Genomic DNA, 18469 nt, shown 5'->3' on the forward strand with positions numbered 1-18469 from the left:
GTATCCATATACAGCACCATCAAAAAACACAATAGTAAATAAAATATATAATATGGAGGCTTTAAGAAGCAATAAAGAGTGGGTATACACAAATATATGTAGGTGGTGAATGGTATATCCTAGACCTATGTATCAGTTACGTATAAATGGTGTATATAGGAAAACTCATTCTAGGAATGACACAAAAAAATACAATGTGATAGATATACAAAATAACAAAATGTGCTATGTGTTTGACTTAGCACAGATTATGTTCATCAGGACAAAGCCAGGACAAAACCAAAGCACATAAGTCCATAAAAGGTGAGTATATATGAATACCGGAAACTAATGATAAATAAAAGGGGTGCTTGCAATCAATCCAATGGCAGTCCAAAAGCAAGCAGTCTTAATGTAGGGTAGATGTGAGCTGTTTAAAAGGATCCTTAATTGGAAATGGATTCTTCACTTATTATGATGGTATCAACCCAAAGGGATTAGCAAAAGAATGCCCTTACCAGACAAGGTGGACTCACAGGCCCTTGGCGGTGAGTCAAACGAGCTTTAACCGTCAATCGGTATGGTACGGCAATCCGTGTGGTGGTCTTGTATAAAATCTCATCAGATGTCGTCAGATGGTATCTCTCTGCAAGTGCCAAACCAGGATCCGGTGCCTCCAGTACTCCGCTGCGGTCAACAGGCGATCACTTCCTCAGCGACCCATCGCATAGACAAGCAAACAAAGGGAAAGAAAGACTTCCACATAGTGTGAATCCTTTTTTTTTAAAAACGGTATAGCGTTTATTGATAGCAAAATTCTTTTCCAAAAGATTTTTTTTTTTAAAATGGGCAGTAAAAACTTGGCTCAAAAACGGCAAAGACAATATAAAATAATGTAAAATTCAGCGCAGTGTGTGATGGTAGGGTATAGCCATAAGAACCCGACGCGTTTCGTCCTCAAAGACTTCTGCTACCCCAGCAGAAGTATATCTATGTATATCTATCACATTGTATTTTTTGTGTCACTCCTAGAATGAGTTTTCCTATATACACCATTTATATGTAACTGATACATAGGTCTAGGATATACCATTCACCACCTACATATATTTGTGTATACCCACTCTTTATTGCTTCTTAAAGCCTCCATATTATATATTTTATTTACTATTGTGTTTTTTGATGGTGCTGTATATGGATACTTTATCCTTCCATAATAAGTATCACTAACACAAATAGGTACACACCTCAGAATGTGATACCTCCTTTTTATTATCACTGTTATTTCGACCAAATAACACGCACTTTGTCACTTGTTAGCGCCACACCCTATTATCACTTTTATACAATGACTGAGTAATTGTCATTCAAAGTGTGAGAGCACTGAAAGATGAAAATTGGTCTGGTCACGAGGGGGGTTTAAGTGCCCAGTTGTCAAGTGGTTAAAAAAGAAAAACTGAAATATCACATGGTCCTAAGTATTCAGAACCTTTGCTGTGATACTCGTACATTTAACTCAGGTGCTGTCCACTTCTTCTGATCATCCTTGAGATAGTTCTACACCTTCATTTGAGTCCAGCTGTGTTTGATTATACTGATTGGACTTGATTAGGAAAGCCAGACACCTGTCTATATAAGACTTTACAGCTCACAGTGCATGTCAGAGTAAATGAGAATCATGAGGTCAAAGGAACTGCCTGAAGAGCTCAGAGACAGAATTGTGGCAAGGCACAGATCTGGCCAAGGTTACAAAAAAATGTCTGCTGCACTTAAGGTTCCTAAGAGCACAGTGGCCTCAATAATCCTTAAATGGAAGATGTTTGGGACGACCAGAACCCTTCCTAGAGCTGGCCATCTGGCCAAACTGAGCTATCGGGGGAGAAGAGCCTTGGTGGGAGAGGTAAAGAAGAACCCAAAGATCACGGTGGCTGAGCTCCAGGGATGCAGTCAGGAGGTGGGAGAAAGTTGTAGAAAGTCAACCATCACTGCAGCCCTCCACCAGTCGGGGCTTTATGGCAGAGTGGCCCAACGGAAGCCTCTCCTCCTACACATGAAAGCCTGCATGGAGTTTGCTAAAAAAAACACCTGAAGGACTCCAAGAGGGTGAGAAATAAGATTCTCTGGTCTAATGAGACCAAGATAGAACGTTTTGGCCTTAATTCTAAGCAGTATGTGTGGAGAAAACCAGGCACTGCTCATCACCTGTCCAATACAGTCCTAACAGTGAAGCATGGTGGTGGCAGCATCATGCTGTGGGGGTGTTTTTCAGCTGCAGGGACAGGATGACTGGTTGCAATTGAGGGAAAGAGGAATGCGGCCAAGTACGGGGATATCCTGGACGAAAACCTTCTCCAGAGTGCTCAGGACCTCAGACTGGGCCGAAGGTTTACCTTCCAACAAGACAATGACCCTAAGCACAGAGCTAAAATAATGAAGGAGTGGCTTCACAACAACTCAGTGACTGTTCTTGAATGGCCCAGCCAGAGCCCTGACTTAAACCCAATTGAGCATCTCTGGAGAGACCTAAAAATGGCTGTCCACCAACGTTTCCCATCCAACCTGACAGAACTGGAGAGGATCTGCAAGGAGGAATGGCAGAGGATCCCCAAATCCAGGTGTGAAAAACTTGTTGCATCTTTCCCAAAAAGACTCATGGCTGTATTAGATCAAAAGGGTGCTTCTACTAAATACTGAGCAAAGGGTCTGAATACTTAGGACCATGTGATATTTCAGTTTTTCTTTTTTAATAAATCTGCAAAAATGTCAACAATTCTGTGTTTTTCTGTCAATATGGGATGCTGTGTGTACATTAATGAGGGAAAAAAAATAACTTAAATGATTTCAGCAAATGGCTGCAATATAACAAAGAGTGAAAAATTTAAGGTTCTGAATACTTTCCGCCCCCACTGTATATTATTGAAGTTATTAGGAGGGGGGCTGTACATCCCTTTGTATGATTCTTACTGCATTCTTTGACTTGTAAGCATCATCCTTTTGTGTGACACATCTGAAATAAATTGTCTGCTTTTCAATACATCTGGAGTTTGAGAGATCACAGGAGAAGAATAATCCTAATGCCGCGTACACACGGTCGGACTTTTCGTCTACAAAAGTCCAACGGACGCTGACGGACTAAAGCTGGCTGGTAATCCGATCGTGTGTGGGCTTCTCCGGACTTTCAACTGACTTTTTTAGCCTCAAATCCGACGGACTTTAGATTTGAAACATGCTTCAAATCTTTACGTCGTAAGTACGACGGACCCCGAAATCCGCTCGTCTGTGTGCTAGTCCGACGGACAAAAACCCATGCTAGGGCAGCTATTGGCTACTGGCTATGAACTTCCTTATTTTAGTCCGGTGTACGTCATCACGTACGAATCCGTCGGACTTTTGTGTGGTCGTGTGTAGGCAAGTCCGTTCGTAAGAAAGTCTGCCGCAAGTCCGCCGAAGGTACGTCGGAAGTCTGTCGGACAGGCTGTCGGACTTTTGTAGACGAAAAGTCCGACCGTGTGTACGCGGCATAAGAGTTTTTCAATGTGTTTTCTCAACAAAATAAAGCATGGAGACATAGGTGGATGAGGGAGTTTGCTTTGAATATTAATAATGAAATAAATAGCATTTTGGTTTGTGGTGCTCAGATGAAGTGTAGTTACACTTTAAGGCCTTGTTTACACTGGTAGCTGGTAAAAACAGGCAGCTGACCACGGTTTTACCATCCCCCCCAACCACCCATGTTAACCCAAAATGGTGGCCAGAGTGGCTAGTACACATGCTGCAGTGCCTTGCTTCATGGCTGTTGTAAAGATTATACCACATGTTCGGCGGGTATACACTCACTTACCATTTTATTAGGTACACGTGTTAAATTGCTAATCAGCCAATCACATGGCAGCAACTCAATGCATTTAGGCATCTAGACGTGATGAAGACAATTTGCTGAAGTTCAAACTGAGCACCAGAATGGGGAAGCACACGTACTAGCACATTATGGCTTTAACCTGCACGGGGACCCTTTTTATGTTAATTTTACTACCGCTTTAAGGCAGTTTTGAAAGCAAAAGGGGGTCCAACCTGGTACTAGCAAGGTGTACCTAATAAAGTGGCCGATGAGTGTATGTGACAGCTTTCCACACAAGGCTGCATTCATTTAGCTGTTGGTCAGGAGTAAATTGGTTCAGGCGTGTTCGCAAACAGCACGTGCAGAGCCCGCTAGGAAGTTGGCACTGTGGAGCGCTAATCACAGGCAGTGAGACATTTCCCGATCTCTGCAGCCGCACATCAGGACAATGTCTCACTGCCTGTGATTAGCGCTTCGCAGTGCCGACTTCCTGGCGGGCTCAGGCATGTGTTATTTGCGAACACGCCTGAGCTCATCCTTAGTCAGGAAGTTCCGTAGCTAAAAGCGAAATGTAAACAAAAGGACTGGGATACAGCTGATTACCCAAATAACAGCAGCTCCCTTAATTGGGAAATGACTTGTCAGCGGGTGGGCAACACCTAATGGAGAACTGGGAGACCATTCCCCCGGGTCTGCATCACTTCTGAATAAGGATGAGCTCCGGCCTGTTCGCTTGCTGCACGTGCCGAGCCCGCCAGGAAGTCGGCAATGCGCTAATCACAAGCAGTGAGACATTTTCCGATCTCCGTAGCCGCACATCAGGAAATGTCTCACTGCCTGTGATTAGCGCAGCGCAGTGCCGAGTTCCTGGTGGGCTCTGCACGTGGGCTGTGCGAACACGCCGGAGCTCATCCTTACTTCTGAATGTACTGCGGCAAAGTGGCTCTATTGCGTAAAATCACGTACCTGTACTAGGGTTGCCACCTCATCCCTTTAACCCCAAACTCATATGAATTCCACAGGTTCTGAGGCTAATTTAATGCAGATAGGGCACAAATTGAGTTTAATTACCACCTTAATCATCTTCAGAACCTGTGTAATTCATATGCATTTGGGTTTAAAGGGATGAGGTGGCAACTCGAACCTGTACGTTATGTCGTGCAATAGCCTCCCGGGGGGCGCGCGCCGCCAGAGACCCGAGCGTGTGCTGATTGGATAGTGGGCAGACCCGATGTCCGCTGGCCACCTGCGATCGTTCCAGAGAGAGGCAGAATGGCGATCTGCCTATTTGAGGACATCAATTTATTTGGGTACAGCATCCCACACAATTGTCAGTTAAAGTAACGCAGTGCCGGATCCCAAAAAAATGGCCTGGTCATGGGGGGGGGGGGGTCTAAATCCTTCCAGGGGCTGAAGTGGCTAAAATCCTCCAATGTAAACAGTAGAGGAGGTGCTGCAAAGCATGCTGGGAATGCAGGAAGTGGTGGAAAGAGATGCAGACAGGCAGAAGTCCTATTATTGTTTTGGTATTACAATGCTGCTGTCGCTATAAAACAACTGAATAAAAACAAACTGTGCTCTCATGTTCCTTCCAGACTTTCTCCTGCCCTTCCCTGTAGAACTACAGGTCCCTGAATGTTCTGCTTGTCTCTATGGTCAGGGTGCTGTGTATTGTGCCAGCTAAACCGTACACAGCTCAGGAGAAAATGACGTGGCATTTCATGAATTATTAGCGCTCTGTCTGAATGAGGGGCTCGGGTCAGCCTGGATCAGTGTTCTCCGGATGTCTTTACCTTCTAGCCGCCTTCATACACACAGCTCCGTCTTATGGCAAGTCAATGGCTCCAAACGTGGCTGTTCCTACAGCGCCACCTTGTGTTATAAACCTAGAATGACCAAAGCTGCCCTAAAGTCTTATAAATAATCACACCATTCTTTTCAATCGGACTGCAAACAGAAGAGGTTATGTCTTTATAAAAACAATAATACGTTTTTTTTTTTTAATTTAGAAAAAACAAGCAGCTTAGCGGACGATGGTGAAACAGATAGCAAAGTACATAGTAGATATTTTATACATTTCTAATTTGCTAACCATACCTCCAAACTGTCCCTGATTTGGAGCAATGTCCCTCTGTCCCTGATTTGGAGCAATGTCCCTCTGTCCCTGATTTGGAGCAATGTCCCTCTGTCCCTGATATGGAGCAATGTCCCTCTGTCCCTGATATGGAGCAATGTCCCTCTGTCCCTGATATGGAGCAATGTCCCTCTGTCCCTGATATGGAGCAATGTCCCTCTGTCCCTGATATGGAGCAATGTCCCTCTGTCCCTGATATGGAGCAATGTCCCTCTGTCCCTGATATGGAGCAATGTCCCTCTGTCCCTGATATGGAGCAATGTCCCTCTGTCCCTGATATGGAGCAATGTCCCTCTGTCCCTGATATGGAGCAATGTCCCTCTGTCCCTGATTTGGAGCAATGCCCCTCTGTCCCTGATATGGAGCAATGTCCCTCTGTCCCTGATATGGAGCAATGTCCCTCTGTCCCTGATATGGAGCAATGTCCCTCTGTCCCTGATATGGAGCAATGTCCCTCTGTCCCTGATTTGGAGCAATGTCCCTCTGTCCCTGATTTGGAGCAATGTCCCTCTGTCCCTGATTTGGAGCAATGTCCCTCTGTCCCTGATTTGGAGCAATGTCCCTCTGTCCCTGATTTGGAGCAATGTCCCTCTGTCCCTGATTTGGAGCAATGTCCCTCTGTCCCTGATTTGGAGCAATGTCCCTCTGTCCCTGATTTGGAGCAATGTCCCTCTGTCCCTGATTTGGAGCAATGCCCCTCTGTCCCTCATTCCTCCTCATTTGTCCCTTGGTCTGTTCTATATAGTTGTATATACAATTTACTTTTTATCTATCAAAAAGTGTTTTCCAGCGCTAAAACCTTTCATCTGATTTCTACATTGCTGGATTTGTAAATTCCAAAAGCCAATATAAAGGAATAGTAGTGGTAAAAAAAAGTACTTGTGGGTTCAACCAATCTTGATTTTTTTTGTACAATTCTCCTTTAAGGGTGTGTGGCAAGGGGTGTGTCCTATGCCTTCATACTTTTGCTGATAGGTGTCCCTCATTCCCATCTCAAAAATTTGGGAGGTATGCTAATATAGAAAACAATATGTTGTTAAAGTACCTCTGCCAAAGCTTATACCAATGTCTATGGAGATAATGAACCACTTCAAAACCAGGCCAAGTCTGACAGTTAAATCTGTTTTGTTTTGTTTTTTTTGCTAGAAAATAAATTAGAAACCCCAAACATTATATTTTTTTTAAGCAGAGGCTATAGAGAATAGAGGGAGTTGTAAGTTACACGATATTTGCGTAGCAGTTTATGAAACATAAATTTTCATTTCCAATAGTTTTTATTGGCAGATTTCAGGTAATACATATAAAACAGGTACAAGTATCTATCTATCTATCTATCTATCTATCTATCTATCTATCTATCTATCTATCTATCTATCTATCTATCTATCTATCTATCTATCTATCTATCTATCTATATCTATATATATATAGATATATCTATATATATCTATCTATATATATAGATAGATATATATCTTTATATATATATATATAGATATATCAATAGATAGATAGATAGATAGATTTCTATCTATAGATATGTATATATCTATATATATCCAACTAAATCAACCCATGATGACATACAAAACAGGAAGAGGCCTTTACATCTACTCCCCCCCCCCCCCCCCCCCCAGCAGAAGAGTTCCTAGACTTCAATTGTAAACTTTCAGGAAAAAATGTGTTTTAACCGCTTCAATACCAGGCACTTTCACCCCCTTCCCACCCAGACCAATTTTTAGCTTTCAGGGCTGTCGCACTTTGAATGACAATTGCGCGGTCATGAAACACTGTACCCAAATAATTTTTTTAATATTTTTCTCCACACAAATAGAGCTTTCTTTTGGTGGTATTTAATCACTGCTGGGATTTTTATAAAAAGAAAAAATGAACATTTTGAAAAAAAAAAAGTTTTTCTTATTTTCTGTCAGTAAATTTTGTAAGTAATTTTTCTCCTTCACTGATGTGCGCTGATGAGGCTGCACTGATTAGGTGGCACTAATGAGGAGGCACTAATATGCTGCACTGATGGGCACTGATAGGTAGCACTGATAGGCAGCAGTGGTGGGCACTGATGGGCGGCATTGGTGGGCAGTGATAGGTGGCCCAGATAGGCAGCACTGATGGGCAGTGCCGATGGGCAGCACTGATGGGCACTGATGAGCAGCCACTGATAGGCACTGGTGGGAGGCACTGGCTGGCATCACTTATGCAAGCAAAACCAGAAATCTCTCCTGCGCTCAGGTATCTAGTTCCTCAGTGTGTGGTATGACCGAATGCCTCAGTGGTATTTGCCGTCTTGCAGCCCTCCTCAGAATAATGGGTATTCATAGACTACAGAAAAAAGAAAGAAAGGAGGGCGCACCGACCTAGTGCATTACCGTTGGTAACATTTATTAAAAAGGATAAAACAGCAAATGAATACTCATAAACGAACATGAATATCAGGCATAGACAATAGCTGCAGGTGAGCAGTAACAAACGTCAAAAAACCTGGACCGGACATCAGGTGGATGAGGCAATGCTGACGCGTTTCGGGGGAGAACCCCTTTCTTCAGAGCCTAAATGGGTAATGACTGCTCACATGTGAGAGCTCCTCTATATATGTGTGCGTGTAACTTTGCATCCCAATCCCCACCAGCACCAGACCACCCATTTTAGGTGCCTTACTTCTTACTAAGTCCCATTTTCTATGGATACCTGTTTTAGATTGGAAGATACTCCAGAGATGTGTTCACCTTCCTATTGACAATGACCTTTTATCGTTATTAATGGGAATCACTATGATTTGTATTTTTAATTTCTAATTTGTAATTGCTAATTTTTAATTGCTAATTTTTATTCTACTTTTTATCTTTTGACACTGATATAGACTTTCCATAGTTCTATGCATCTATTCCTATACCTTCAGATATATGCACGTGATTTCATGTATTTATGGTTTTGTGGATTTAGCCTTGTATGTATGTACACCAGGTTCCCATATGTACATGTACTTCTGAGAAGGTGTGCACACACATATATATACATATGTACATTTCCCTTATGGGGATTGTCTAAAGGGTCCATGATCCATAATGTGGTTCAATACTTTTGTATTGATTACAATGATTACATTCTCCTCATCACTTTGCACCACTTATTTCATATTTGGGGACTTTCTAATGACCAACTTTCATGAGGCTGGTCTCCTCTGTGTATTGTGGTGTGTGGTTCTCTGTGCGTCCCTTGCAGCATCAGCCTCCCCGTTTTTGGCCCTCCCCCCTTCCCCTTTTGGTTCCCCCCTCCATTCTAGCCCACCCATATATTTAGACTATTTTTATAATGGGCCCTTCTAGGGGAGCGATCAGCGTGAAATATACAGTGCCTTGGACGTTTCCGTCCATTGTGGATGCGTGCGCATCCACACACTCACTGTCAGCGAGCGCTGATGCTACAGCGGTCAGAGGTAGCGGGTGGAACGCACATCCACCCGCACTTCCGGGCCGCGCTTTCTGCGCACGCGCGAGTGGAAGTGACATCTGGGCCAGCCGGAAGTCGCCGGTGGAGCGCAAACGCACCCGCACTTCCTGGACATCGAGGCGGCGTGCGTTCCCCCGGCAGCAGACAGCAGCTGAAGGCCCCAAGATGCCCAAGACGTCCAAGTTAGTATGCGGTATGCCCACAGCACCCCTTAAATACGCGGCAATTGTGGAGGTGGTACGGCTATTACTTCTGCCTGACCACCTCCGTTTGTCAGCTTATGTAGTCCATACCTGACACCAAGATATGGACATTCACTTATCCTATCCATCTATTCATTGAATTTAGTATATTTTAGCCATGTATGTGTGGGGTCACTGGTATAAAACCATCATGGTGTCACTATGGCGACTGAGTGACATTAGGGAGGGCCCTATCACTGAAAGGGGGTTGTGATCCCTGTGCAGGTGGGCGTGGCCTGTGTGGGCTGGTGCTGGTGGGGATTGGGATGCATAGTTACACGCACACATATATAGAGGAGCTCTCACATGTGTGCAGCCATTACCCGTTTAGGCTCTGAAGAAAGGGGTTCTCCCCCGAAACGCGTCAGTCATTGCCTCATCCACCTGATGTCCGGTCCAGGTTTTTTGACGTTTGTTACTGCTCACCTGCAGCTATTGTCTATGCCTGATATTCATGCTCGTTTGTGAGTATTCATTTGCTGTTTTATCTTTTTTAATAAATGTTACCAGTGGTAATGCACTAGGTCGGTGCGCCCTCCTTTCTTTCTTTTTTCTGGCATCACTTATGGGCACTGATTGGTGTCACTGATTGGTGGCACTGCTGGGGCTTTCCTGTAATTAGGGTACTGATGATCAATGCCCTGATTACCTGCCCAGGTCACCTCTGCGAGGAGATGCCGCTGAGCGTCACTGCTTGCCACACACTCTGTCAGTGTTAGGCGAGGAGAGCTGATTCACGGCACTTCCGTATTTACATGTGAACAGCTGTGACTGGACACAGCCGATCACATGGTTAAAGAGCCACAGCCTCGGTTCTTTACAGAGATCGGGGTCACGTTGTGTCCTAGCAACACAGCACAGCCACCATCGCTGCGATGTGTGCCCCCGCAGGCGCGCGATAGCAGCCGTTCTGGGGTGCCATCATATCACACTTGAAAGGGATAAAGTAATAGAAATGGTGCGCTGTACCTTTAAATAGAGAACCAATGTGATAATGAACAAAATAAAGTGAATAAACAAGCTAGCTACCTAACTGTTCAAATATAACCACTTACGGACCGCCCACCGCAGTTTTACGTCGGCTGTTTGAAGGAGGATATCATTGTTATGGCAGCAGCTAGCTGCCATAACCCCAGTATCCCCTTCTTCAGCGGGCAGTCTGCTACAAGATACGATCCGGTGCCCTCTGCCACTTACCAGTGCCGTCGGCAGTGGCGGAGGCGATCACGTCCTGTCACTTGCTGGGTATGGAGACGAGTGAGGGGAAGATGGCCCTCACCCGTCTCCATACATTTTCTGGGCAGAAGCGACATCAAAACGTCACTTCCGCCCACAACTCTTAAAGGGACTTTTTTTTAAATTATTTTTTTAAATGACAATTTATTTTTTTTATTGCATTTTAGTGTAAATATGAGATCTGAGGTCTTTTTGACTCCAGATTTCATATTTAAGAGGTCCTGTCATGCTTTTTTCTATTACAAGGGATGTTTACATTCCTTGTAATAGGAATAAAAGTGATTTTTTTTTTTAAACTGTAAAAATAAAAAATAAAAGGTAAAATAAATAAGAAAAAAAACCATTTTAAACGCGCCCGCCCCGAAGAGCTTGCATGCAGAAGCGAACGCATACGTGAGTAGCGCCCGCATATGAAAACAGTGTTCAAACCACACATGTGAGGTATCGCTGTGATCGGTAGAACAAGAGCAATAATTCTAGCCCTAGACCTCCTCTGTAACTTAAAACATGCAACCTGTAGAATTTTTTTAAACGACGCTTATGGAGATTTTTAAGGGTAAAAGTTTTTTGCTATTCCACGAGTGGGTGCAATTTTGATGCGTGACATGTTGGGTATCGGTGTAACATTATCTTTCACAATATAAAAAAAATTGGCCTAACTTTACTGTTGTCTTATTTTTTTATTCAAAATTTTATTTTTTCCAAAAAAAAGTGTATTTTTTCCAAAAAAAAAGTGCGCTTGTAAGACCGCTGTGCAAATACGGTGTGACAGAAAGTATTGCAATGACCGCCATTTTATTCTCTAGGGTGTTAGAAAAAAATGTATAATGTTTGGGGGTTCTAAGTAATTTTCTAGCAAAAAAAACAGTTTTTAACTTGTAAACAACAAATCTCAGAAAGAGGCTCGGTCCTTAAGTGGATAAAGTATGTGTGTGTGTGAACAACATGATAGCAACTTAATGATGCAAATAACAGATGTCATAACAAATGCATTATTCAAAATGTCAATGTGCAAAAAATTGCATTAAATTGAAAAAGTTTAAGTCCATAAAAAATTCCATACACTTAATAAAGGGTGTGACAAGTGAAAATGATATTCAACTTCGTGGCTACCAAGAAAAATGGCAGTGTTCCATCCACAAGAAAAGAGAGTGGCCTCAAGGCATCAAGGAAGCTTATGCCGGGATGATCACAGGTGTGAAGATTTCAAACAGCGTGTCTTGATACACTTGTAGGGATGAGCTCCATGTGTTAAAAGATCATATATGAAAAGGGAGAAGCCTCATAGTGTAAATCAGCCAAATTTATTTTAAAAATATATATAGATGAACTTACATAAAGGTTAAAAAATTCCTGCACGAATGATATCTCTAGTGGCGGTGTCAGTCTGCCAACTAGATGGATAGCATTGAGAAAAATATGTGGTGAGGGGCGCTAGGTCTGTGTTACCAGTGACCAAAATTGCATATATAGTGTTACAATTTAACCAAATATTTGAATAAACAATTAAGTGCCCTTTGAGGTGTGCCTGGTTACGCATTCCCTGATTCACATTCCGGTCACTGTGGTTGTCGGCGGCGGATGGTGAAGCGCACGCCAGCCGCCACGTGCAGAGCGGAACGACTAGATCCATTACGAGCAATACAGCCTCAGTGCCAAGCGAGGGCACTTTTAATGTAAGCAGCCAATTGGCTTTTTGTTTTTAATAATTTTATAATAAACGGGGTTACACTATTCCAGTCCTTTTTATGCCCTCTTTTTATACTTTCTGACGTTCTAATGGGGGAGAGGAAAAGATATCTACAAGGCTTATCCATACCATGGCGGCAAGCCATATCTTGCTAAAGGCTTATATTGACCTCTTTTTAATTAAAAAGGTCAACAGCATCTGGTAAGCGGATATCCATTTACTGAACACATTGGGTGTTTATTATTGCTGGTGAAGGTGGTCTATCTATCAACACAGCAAGACAACTCACATTTATTGATTTGTGGAATGTAATTTTTATTGTGGAGGATTTATATATATTGACCTGCATCAGAATTTTTATTTTTATTTTCATTGCACGTAGACTCTTTTATGTATTTGTATGATTTTTGTATAGAAAAATATCCGTGTAGGGTTTTCTCACAAGGACACCTTACACCCTTTTATAAATGCAGGGATTACATGATTGTTAATCACATATTTTTTTTTTTTTTTTAAATATAAATTTTATTTATTTTTAGAAATGCCCAACATGGGCTTAGACAATACAATACAATACAATACATACATACAGTACAATGGGAGTAACTAGGACGGGAAGGGGAGGGACACAGTTGACTTATCATATGAAGGGAAGGAGAGGCAAGTTCATCTACATTTCAAAATTATTAGTGTACATCAGAGAATCTCCATCAGGAGAAGGTAAACAAAGAAAAGCCTCAGTCATCCTTCACCTCCACTAACCTCCAATCGCGTCTTACCCCACCCAGGCGAAACCTCAGTGCCTAAGGGGGAAGGGCAACAGAAGGACCATAGACAATACATAGGGGGAGGGAGGGGTAGGGAGGGGAGAAAAGGTGAAAGGAAGGGTATGGGGCAGTTGTAGGGGAGGAGGGGATGGGAGGAGCTCTGGTTGATTCAGGACGGCCTCGAATTCTGCGTTAACTGGAGAATTGGACTTATCAGGTAGTTCTAAGGGTGATGCCCTCTGAAGACAGAATGAATTGATGCCACAGTGCCCATGTCTTTTTATACTTTTCCTGTTGGTGTCTCGCAGTGAGCACCAGGTCTTCCATTCTACTAATATCCTCCACCCTCCTAACCCAGCCCACCACCGTTGGTGGAATTTGACTTTTCCATTGAAGTGGGATACAGGATTTAACATTAACCAAGTGGCGTACAATGGACTTTTTATATCTTTTAGTTGATATTGTATTCACATGTAAAAGGAAGAAGGCCGGGTCATTTGGGATGCTATATTCCTTGAACCTCTGAATGGTTGCCCTGACAGTGGGCCAGAAATATGATAACTTCGAGCAGGACCAAAATATGTGCAACAACGTACCCCTCTCCACCCAACATCTCCAGCAAAGTGCCGAGGTGTTCGGGTAGTAAGTATGCAGGGCTTGGGGGGTTTGATACCACCTCGTTAGGAGCTTATAATTAGTTTCCTGTATTTTTGTACAGATAGAGGATTTTAGTGCAAATGTTACAATACGTTGAGTCTGGCCTGAAGTGAACGTACAGTTCATATCTCTTTCCCACTTGCTTAGGAAGGTTAGATGTGTATCATCCGTTGGGGTAATTAGAAGGTTATACATTACGGACAGCGTTCTCGCGAGTACACCCTCATCAGAGCAGTGGTCTTCAAATACGGTCAAAGGTTTGGCAAACCCTTGCGGGTTAGGTATAGACGCGAGAAAATGTCTCAACTGTACGGCTGTCCAGAATGATAATCACATTTTTTTGGGAATTTACATACTAATTTAGGATTCCCGTATGGCACTTGGTTGTTTATTCAAATATTTGGTTAAATTGTAACACTATATATGCAATTTTGTTCACTGGTAACACAGACCTAGCGCCCCCCACCACGTATTTTTCTCACTGCACTAGAATTTTCATCTAGTTTGGGGGAGAGCAGCTTTATATTTGTCAATTCACTAATTATTTAATTTAGTGGCGCGAGGTTTATAGAAATTACATTTTTAGATGGATAGCATTGCAAGTACTCACTGATCCGACGCGTTTCCACATAACTGTCATCTACTGGGAAATGGAGACTGTCCTGTAACGCCAGCCAAAGCCTTATAAAGAAGAGGTGACACAGGAAGTAGATTCAAATCTACTTCCATGTTTCTAAATGAGCAAAAATGTGTCTGCTTGCAATGATTCAACATCACAAATCTGTGAATCCCTTCATTCAAAATCCCCCCGTAGGTCTAGCAATGCCTGCACATGATGTGAATCAAACATGAAGGAATAAATAGTTTTTGTAAAATAATCTTAAAAGGCAGATTTCCTGCTGTGAGACACGGTGGATTTTTTACCTGAAATTTTACCATCCTTGGCGACTCAATGTAGAATGGGATGTAAATTCCTTCATTAACAACAGTTGAATAGTTGACACTGTTTCATTTAGTCTGTTTATGTTTGATCTGCCATTTAATAATATACCATTTGCCATTTATTAATAACCATTCACAATGTATCTAGTTGAGGTCCATCAATTGGATACTTTGTGTCCATTTGTTGTTGTGGATGAATAGGTTATATTTGAGTATTACAATGTATTTTACAAAAACTATTTAATCCTTCATGTTTGATTCGCATCATGTGTCTGGTTCTAGTAATCAGACACTTTGCGTTTACTTTTCATGAATAATTGGGTCTTATCTTAGATTAATATTTTTTGTCAATATTAGGTATAGACCATCTAATAAGTTTATATAGCTGGTCTATATGTAGTTATGTGGTTTTTAGTCCTCACCGCTAATGTTTTTAGGTTTACTTAATGTTTTATATTTTTGCGCATAGTCCCTCTCTCCTCCCCCCTTTTTTTGGTGTGGATATTGATTAAGGGTTGTACTGTGGTCTAGATTTAAAATATATGTGCATATTGATTGACTATTTTTTTATATATGCATGTGTAACATATACGCATTTGTGCTTTATATAATTTCTTATATTTTAATTCATCATTGACAGCATATTTGTAGAATGTCATTTTTTAATTTAGGTTTTTTTCTAGACAATAATTCATGAGTCAACTAGATGATTTAATATATGTAGCTGTAATTTTATATTTGATCCACTGATCCACACGCATGCAAAAGATCATTTATATGTTTTTTTCCCCCTTTTTTTCAATTATTTTGTCTTTTTCATAGTGCAGGCATTGCTAGAGCTGCAGGGAGATTTTGAATGAAGGGATTCCCAGATTTGTGATGTTGAATCATTGCAAGCAGACACATTTTTGCTAATTTAGAAACATGGAAGTGTGTCACCTCTTCTTTCTAAGACTTTGGCTGGCTTTACAGGACAGTCTCCATTTCCCGGTAGACGACAGTTGTGTGGAAATGTGTCGGATCAGAGAGTACTTGCAATGCTATCCATCTAGTTGGCAGACTGACACCACCACTAGAGATATAATTCGTGCTGAAATTTTTTTACCTTTATGTAAGTTCATCTATATATATTTTTAAAATAAATTTGGCTGATTTACACTATGTGGCTTCTCCCTTTTCATATATGATCTTTGTACACATGGAGCTCATCCCTGCAACTGTATTAAGACTTGAAGTATTTAAGTTTGAAATCTTCACACCTGTGATCATCCCGGCATAAGCTTCTTTGATTTCTGTAATAGGGATCCATCAGATCTGGTAAGAGGCCACTCTCTTTTCTTGTAGATGGAACAGTTTGCCGCTTTTCTTGAACACTGGTAGCCACAGAGTTGAATACCATTTTCACTTGTCACACCCTTTATTAAGTGTATGGATTTTCTTATGAACTTTTTCAATTTAACCAAATTTTTTTTACACACTGGCATTCTGTGCAATTTTTTGCACATTGACATTTTGAATAATGCAGGACAATTTGCAGCTTTCAGTGCTGTCACACTTTGAATGACAATTGCACGGTCATGCAACGCTGTACCCAAACTACATTTTTATAATTTTCTTCCCACAAATAGAGCTTTCTTTTGGTGGTACTTGATCACCACTGTTTGTTTTTTTTTTGCTAAACAAACTAAAAAAGACTGAAATTTTTGAAAAAAAAAAACATTTTTCTTTGTTTTTGTTATACAATTTAGTTTTCACTTTCACTGATGGGCACTGATGAGGCAGCACTGATTAATTGGCACTGATGAGGAGACACTAATATGTGGAATTGATGGTCACTGATAGGCGGCACTGATATGCAGCACTGATATGCAGCACTCATGGGCACTGATAGTTGGCACTGATAGGTGGTACTGATGGGCACTTACAGGTGGCACTAATGGGCACTGACAGGTGGAACTGATGGGCAGCACTGATGATGAGGTACTAACAGTCATTACTGATGGGCACTGATTGGCATCTGTGAAGGGCACTGACAGGTGTTACTGATGGGCAATGATTGGCACTGATTGGCACTTTGGTGGGCACTGACTGGCACTTTGGTGGGCACTGACTGGCAGTGATTGGCAGATGTGGTGAGCACCTTTGATGGGCTGAGCTGATAATCAATGCGCTGATTATCAGCGCAGACCCCCCCTCTGACTGGAGAGCCACCAATCGGCTCTCCTGTCAGTGCAAACCGAGGAAAGCCGTTTACCGGCACTTCCTGGTTAAACGCTGTGATCAGTCACAGCTGATCATGTGGTAAACAGCCTACCTCATAGGCTCTTTACCACAATGGGAGTTGTGACTGACTGACACACCACACCACCGATTGCTGCGCTGCGTACCCCCACGGCTTATCCTGCTGGACGTCATATGACGTCCAGTCAGGATAAATGAACCACTGCGCAGGTCATTCTGTTATTTGGCGGGTGGGAAGTGGTTAACTTGCTATCATATTGTTCACACACATACTTTATGCTTGAACACTCAGGTAGATATCTTGTTTATCCCCTTCCCGCTGAGCGTACGCAGATATGCCGCCTCACCTTTCGGGGGTTATAGCGGGATGATGCCCACAGCTGCAGGCATCATCCTGGTACCGTTTTTTAGAGCGGGTGATCGGCTATCCAGGGATAACAACCAATGTAGCTAAAAGCCGCGATTGTTATCCCGGAGGAGCGGGAGGTGACGTCCCCCCTCCTGCCACCTCCCGCCGCTCTGACCGGGCCTCCCGTCCCACCGGGAGACCCGATCCTTGATCCGCCACTTTCGGCGGCTAGAGAGAAACTGGCACGAAGCCGGAAACGGCTTCATTCCGTCTCCTGAATGTAAATATGGAAGCGACGTCACAACGTCACTACCGGTTTACTCGGCTAAAAAGAAAAGTGGAGAATAACTGCGCATCAGTAAAATATAATAAAATGAATTATGAAAAAAGCTGCGAAATCCTATATGTGACACAAACACACAACGTAAACATTAAAAAAATTGTGACTCGCGCTAATGACAAACAAAGTAAATATAAGGGTGGTGAGACATCACCTTAAACAAAATTCAAATATGTATGTGACCATATAACATATGGAAAAAGCATGTGCAATAAATGATGAAACTAGCATCAGAGGCTACAATATATATATATAGTATATAGTGCAACAAAAATTAGTTATATATTGTATATATACTATATATTGTAGCCTCTGATGCTAGTTTCATCATTTATTGCACATGCTTTTTCCATATGTTATATGGTCACATACATATTTGAATTTTGTTTAAGGTGATGTTTCACCACCCTTATATTTACTTTGTCATTAGCGCGAGTCATAAGTTTATTACTGTTTACTTGGCTGCCAATGGCGCCGGATTTAAAAAAATATACAGTATTCAGAATCACCGTTTTCGGCGATCTGAATACTTTGAAGTGCAAAGGAGGGATTGGAGGTCTTTTCGACCCTCGATCCCTCCATAAAAAGAGTA

The 18469-nt window shown here is 42.2% G+C and overlaps 1 protein-coding gene across 1 annotated transcript in view; it reads right to left on the reverse strand.

The window, feature by feature from the left end:
- FTCDNL1 (formiminotransferase cyclodeaminase N-terminal like) overlaps window positions 1–5699 on the reverse strand; it is a 107674-nt gene extending 101975 nt beyond the window's left edge. The window contains exon 1 of the mRNA XM_073633450.1: window positions 5611–5699. The gene's annotated coding sequence lies outside the window, so the exon portion shown is untranslated. The remainder of the gene's footprint in view (window positions 1–5610) is intronic.
- Between the last annotated feature and the right edge of the window lie 12770 nt (window positions 5700–18469).

This window comes from Aquarana catesbeiana, linkage group LG06 (assembly GCF_042186555.1).
Source record: "Aquarana catesbeiana isolate 2022-GZ linkage group LG06, ASM4218655v1, whole genome shotgun sequence".
In the NCBI taxonomy this organism is placed as follows: domain Eukaryota; kingdom Metazoa; phylum Chordata; class Amphibia; order Anura; family Ranidae; genus Aquarana; species Aquarana catesbeiana.